At 54.0% G+C, this 5,934-nt stretch overlaps 4 non-coding genes across 4 annotated transcripts; all 4 read right to left on the reverse strand.

The window, feature by feature from the left end:
* Positions 1 to 47: 47 nt before the first annotated feature.
* On the reverse strand, positions 48 to 119 carry trnad-guc. Its single transcript has one exon. It is a non-coding gene; the product is annotated as a tRNA-Asp (tRNA).
* Positions 120 to 1,051: 932 nt separating this feature from the next.
* On the reverse strand, positions 1,052 to 1,123 carry trnad-guc. Its single transcript has one exon. It is a non-coding gene; the product is annotated as a tRNA-Asp (tRNA).
* Positions 1,124 to 2,856: 1,733 nt separating this feature from the next.
* Positions 2,857 to 2,928, reverse strand: trnad-guc. Its single transcript has one exon. It is a non-coding gene; the product is annotated as a tRNA-Asp (tRNA).
* A 1,228-nt stretch (positions 2,929 to 4,156) lies between these two features.
* Positions 4,157 to 4,228, reverse strand: trnad-guc. The gene has a single exon. It is a non-coding gene; the product is annotated as a tRNA-Asp (tRNA).
* Positions 4,229 to 5,934: the final 1,706 nt, after the last annotated feature.

Genomic DNA, 5,934 nt, shown 5'->3' on the forward strand with positions numbered 1-5,934 from the left:
TTTTGGTCTTTCTTGGTGAATAATCAGCAGCTGGTAGAAAGTCCAGTCTCCCCGTCGGGGAATCGAACCCCGGTCTTCCGCGTGACAGGCGGAGATACTGTCCACTATACTAACGAGGACGCGCCCGCGCTGACCTTGGCACGTGTGTCGGCAGACTCTGCCCGTCATTTCGTCACGCAGCGTAGCGCAGCGTTGACTTCAAGCCCTCACTCTTCTTCGATATGACCCTTTTTGGCGATGAGGCCCGATTGACACTGCTCTCCTTTGGCCATGCAGGGTGCAGAGGAGCGGTGTAGTGCGGCAGAACTTGGGTAGGCTGAAGACCAGCCGAGCTGCTGCACGCTGGATTCTGCAGAGGTCGGCACATGGAGGCTCAGCCGCCGGACCAGTTGCGGGAGTTTAGGCCCGAGATGATTATGCAACTTGATCCCATAGACACTCAGCAGTTGTTTAAAGACAGCCTAATGCTGTAGTTTTCTACTGTCCACTATACTACTAGGACGGCGCCAACGCTGACCTTGGCACTGTTGTCGGGCAGACTCTGCCCGTCATTTTGTCACGCAGCGTAGCGCAGGGCGTTGACTTCAGCCCTCACTCTTCTTCGATATTACCGTTTTTGCGATGAGGCCCGATTGACACTGCTCTCCTTTGGCCAGTGCAGGGTGCGAGGAGCGGTGTAGTGCGGCAGAACTTGGGTAGGCTGAAGACCAGCCGAGCTGCTGCACGCTGGATTAGCTGCAGAGGTCGCACATGCAGGCTCAGCAGCCAGGAGCCAGTTGCGGGAGTTTAGCCCGAGATGATTATGCAACTTGAATCCCATAGACACTCAGCAGTTGTTTAAAGACAGCCTAATGCTGTAGTTTGCTACTGGAGCCAGGACCGCAACAGTCCGCGATTTTGTCGAGGGTAGCTGGGACACCTTTGGAGTGGGGAGTATCAGCCGATTGGCAGTAGCAGCTGGGGTGTAGGCTTTGCCATGCCCGGGTGTAGATGCGTGTGAGCTTTTTGGTCTTTCTTGGTGAATAATCAGCAGCTGGTAGAAAAGTCCAGTCTCCCCGTCGGGGAATCGAACCCCGGTCTTCCGCGTGACAGGCGGAGATACTGTCCACTATACTAACGAGGACGCGCCCACGCTGACCTTGGCACGTGTGTCGGCAGACTCTGCCCGTCATTTCGTCACGCAGCGTAGCGCAGGGCGTTGACTTCAAGCCCTCACTCTTCTTCGATATGACCCTTTTTTCGATGAGCCCATTGACACTGCTCTCCTTTGGCCATGCAGGTGCAGAGGAGCGGTGTAGTCGGCAGAACTTGGTAGGCTGAAGACCAGCCGAGCTGCTGCACGCTGGATTAGCTGCAGAGGTCGGCACATGGAGGCTCAGCAGCCAGGCCAGTTGCGGGAGTTTAGGCCCGAGATGATTATGCAACTTGATCCCATAGACACTCAGCATTGTTTAAAGACAGCCTAATGCTGTAGTTTGCTACTGGAGCCAGGACCGCAAACAGTCGCGATTTTGTCGAGGGGTACTGGGACACCTTTGGAGTGAGGAGTACAAGCCGATTGGCAGTAGCAGGCTGGGGTGTAGGCTTTGACCATGCCCGGGTGTAGGATGCGTGTGAGCCAATTGCAGATTCTCTCCAAGTTGTCCTGTAAACGCGCTATAAAAAGCAAACTGTACTCACTCAGATTTTTGACAGCCGCACAATGTATAGCTCCGGGGTACACAATACAACACGACTTGCTAATAAAGGCGACAGACAGGAACTGAGAAATTGACTCATACAGTCAAGTGTTGCTATTGCCTTTTTCTGCTTGGCTTATTGTCTTTTGTTAATGGGAAGCTAAGCATATCCTCGCTCGCCTCGGTCGGACAGCGGCGTCACGCTCGATGCTGCTGTTATTCTTTTGGTCTTTCTTGGTGAATAATCAGCAGCTGGTAGAAAAGTCCAGTCTCCCGTCGGGGAATCGAACCCCGGTCTTCCGCGTGACAGGCGGAGATACTGTCCACTATACTAACGAGGACGGCGCCCACGCTGACCTTGGCACGTGTGTCGGCAGACTCTGCCCGTCATTTCGTCACGCAGCGTAGCGCAGGGCGTTGACTTCAAGCCCTCACTCTTCTTCGATATGACCCTTTTTGGCGATGAGGCCCGATTGACACTGCTCTCCTTTGGCCAGTGCAGGGTGCAGAGGAGCGGTGTAGTGCGGCAGAACTTGGGTAGGCTGAAGACCAGCCGAGCTGCTGCACGCTGGATTAGCTGCAGAGGTCGGCACATGCAGGCTCAGCAGCCAGGAGCCAGTTGCGGGAGTTTAGGCCCGAGATGATTATGCAACTTGATCCCATAGACACTCAGCAGTTGTTTAAAGACAGCCTAATGCTGTAGTTTGCTACTGGAGCCAGGACCGCAAACAGTCGCGATTTTGTCGAGGGGTAGCTGGGACACCTTTGGAGTGAGGGAGTATCAAGCCGATTGGCAGTAGCAGGCTGGGGTGTAGGCTTTGACCATGCCCGGTGTAGGATGCGTGTGAGCCAATTGCAGATTCTCTCCAAGTTGTCCTGTAACGCGCTATAAAAAGCAAACTGTACTCACTCAGATTTTTTGACAGCCGCACAATGTATAGCTCCGGGGTACACAATACAACACGACTTGCTAATAAAGGCGACAGACAGGAACTGAGAAATTGACTCATACAGTCAAGTGTTGCTATTGCCTTTTTCTGCTTGGCTTATTGTCTTTTGTTAATGGGGAAGCTAAGCATATCCTCGCCTCGGTCGGACAGCGGCGTCACGCTCGATGCTGCTGTTATTCTTTTGGTCTTTCTTGGTGAATAATCAGCAGCTGGTAGAAAAGTCCAGTCTCCCCGTCGGGGAATCGAACCCCGGTCTTCCGCGTGACAGGCGGAGATACTGTCCACTATACTAACGAGGACGGCGCCCGCGCTGACCTTGGCACGTGTGTCGGCAGACTCTGCCCGTCATTTTGTCACGCAGCGTAGCGCAGGGCGTTGACTTCAAGCCCTCACTCTTCTTCGATATGACCCTTTTTGGCGATGAGGCCCGATTGACACTGCTCTCCTTTGGCCAGTGCAGGTGCAGAGGAGCGGTGTAGTGCGGCAGAACTTGGGTAGGCTGAAGACCAGCCGAGCTGCTGCACGCTGGATTAGCTGCAGAGGTCGGCACATGGAGGCTCAGCAGCCAGGAGCCAGTTGCGGGAGTTTAGGCCCGAGATGATTATGCAACTTGATCCCATAGACACTCAGCAGTTGTTTAAAGACAGCCTAATGCTGTAGTTTGCTACTGTCCACTATACTAACGAGGACGGCGCCAACGCTGACCTTGGCACGTGTGTCGGGCAGACTCTGCCCGTCATTTTGTCACGCAGCGTAGCGCAGGGCGTTGACTTCAAGCCCTCACTCTTCTTCGATATGACCCTTTTTGGCGATGAGGCCCGATTGACACTGCTCTCCTTTGGCCAGTGCAGGGTGCAGAGGAGCGGTGTAGTGCGGCAGAACTTGGGTAGGCTGAAGACCAGCCGAGCTGCTGCACGCTGGATTAGCTGCAGAGGTCGGCACATGCAGGCTCAGCAGCCAGGAGCCAGTTGCGGGAGTTTAGGCCCGAGATGATTATGCAACTTGATCCCATAGACACTCAGCAGTTGTTTAAAGACAGCCTAATGCTGTAGTTTGCTACTGGAGCCAGGACCGCAAACAGTCGCGATTTTGTCGAGGGGTAGCTGGGACACCTTTGGAGTGAGGGAGTATCAAGCCGATTGGCAGTAGCAGGCTGGGGTGTAGGCTTTGACCATGCCCGGGTGTAGGATGCGTGTGAGCCAATTGCAGATTCTCTCCAAGTTGTCCTGTAAACGCGCTATAAAAAGCAAACTGTACTCACTCAGATTTTTTGACAGCCGCACAATGTATAGCTCCGGGTACACAATACAACACGACTTGCTAATAAAGGCGACAGACAGGAACTGAGAAATTGACTCATACAGTCAAGTGTTGCTATTGCCTTTTTCTGCTTGGCTTATTGTCTTTTGTTAATGGGGAAGCTAAGCATATCCTCGCCTCGGTCGGACAGCGGCGTCACGCTCGATGCTGCTGTTATTCTTTTGGTCTTTCTTGGTGAATAATCAGCAGCTGGTAGAAAAGTCCAGTCTCCCCGTCGGGGAATCGAACCCCGGTCTTCCGCGTGACAGGCGGAGATACTGTCCACTATACTAACGAGGACGGCGCCCGCGCTGACCTTGGCACGTGTGTCGGGCAGACTCTGCCCGTCATTTCGTCACGCAGCGTAGCGCAGGGCGTTGACTTCAAGCCCTCACTCTTCTTCGATATGACCCTTTTTGGCGATGAGGCCCGATTGACACTGCTCTCCTTTGGCCAGTGCAGGTGCAGAGGAGCGGTGTAGTGCGGCAGAACTTGGGTAGGCTGAAGACCAGCCGAGCTGCTGCACGCTGGATTAGCTGCAGAGGTCGGCACATGGAGGCTCAGCAGCCAGGAGCCAGTTGCGGGAGTTTAGGCCCGAGATGATTATGCAACTTGATCCCATAGACACTCAGCAGTTGTTTAAAGACAGCCTAATGCTGTAGTTTGCTACTGGAGCCAGGACCGCAAACAGTCGCGATTTTGTCGAGGGTAGCTGGGACACCTTTGGAGTGAGGGAGTATCAAGCCGATTGGCAGTAGCAGGCTGGGGTGTAGCTTTGACCATGCCCGGGGTGTAGATGCGTGTGAGCTTTTTGGTCTTTCTTGGTGAATAATCAGCAGCTGGTAGAAAATCCAGTCTCTCCGTCGGGAATCGAACCCCGGTCTTCCGCGTGACAGGCGGAGATACTGTCCACTATACTAACGAGGACGGCGCCCGCACTGACCTTGGCACTGTGTCGGGCAGACTCTGCCCGTCATTTCGTCACGCAGCTAGCGCAGGGCGTTGACTTCAAGCCCTCACTCTTCTTCGATATGACCCTTTTTGGCGATGAGGCCCGATTGACACTGCTCTCCTTTGGCCAGTGCAGGGTGCAGAGGAGCGGTGTAGTGCGGCAGAACTTGGGTAGGCTGAGACCAGCCGAGCTGCTGCACGCTGGATTAGCTGCAGAGGTCGGCACTGCAGGCTCAGCAGCCAGGAGCCAGTTGCGGGAGTTTAGGCCCGAGATGATTATGCAACTTGATCCCATAGACACTCAGCAGTTGTTTAAAGACAGCCTAATGCTGTAGTTTGCTACTGGAGCCAGACCGCAAACAGTCGCGATTTTGTCGAGGGTAGCTGGGACACCTTTGGAGTGAGGGAGTATCAAGCCGATTGGCAGTAGCAGCTGGGTGTAGCTTTGACCATGCCCGGGGTGTAGGATGCGTGTGAGCCAATTGCAGATTCTCTCCAAGTTGTCCTGTAAACGCGCTATAAAAAGCAAACTGTACTCACTCAGATTTTTTGACAGCCGCACAATGTATACTCCGGGGTACACAATACAACACGACTTGCTAAAAGGCGACAGACAGGAACTGAGAAATTGACTCATACAGTCAGTGTTGCTATTGCCTTTTTCTGCTTGGCTTATTGTCTTTTGTTAATGGGAAGCTAAGCATATCCTCGCCTCGGTCGGACAGCGGCGTCACGCTCGATGCTGCTGTTATTCTTTTGGTCTTTCTTGGTGAATAATCAGCAGCTGGTAGAAAAGTCCAGTCTCCCCGTCGGGGAATCGAACCCCGGTCTTCCGCGTGACAGGCTGAGTACGTCCCTATACTACGAGGACGGCGCCCGCGCTGACCTTGGCACGTGTGTCGGGCAGACTCTGCCCGTCATTTGTCACGCAGCGTAGCGCAGGGTTGACTTCAAGCCCTCACTCTTCTTCGATATGACCCTTTTTGGCGATGAGGCCCGATTGACACTGCTCTCCTTTGGCCATGCAGGGTGCAGAGGAGCGGTGTAGTGCGGCA

This window comes from Micropterus salmoides, unplaced genomic scaffold, assembly GCF_014851395.1.
Source record: "Micropterus salmoides isolate LMB-PRFRI ecotype aquatic unplaced genomic scaffold, ASM1485139v1 Ms_hic_scaffold_4552, whole genome shotgun sequence".
NCBI classification, from domain to species: domain Eukaryota; kingdom Metazoa; phylum Chordata; class Actinopteri; order Centrarchiformes; family Centrarchidae; genus Micropterus; species Micropterus salmoides.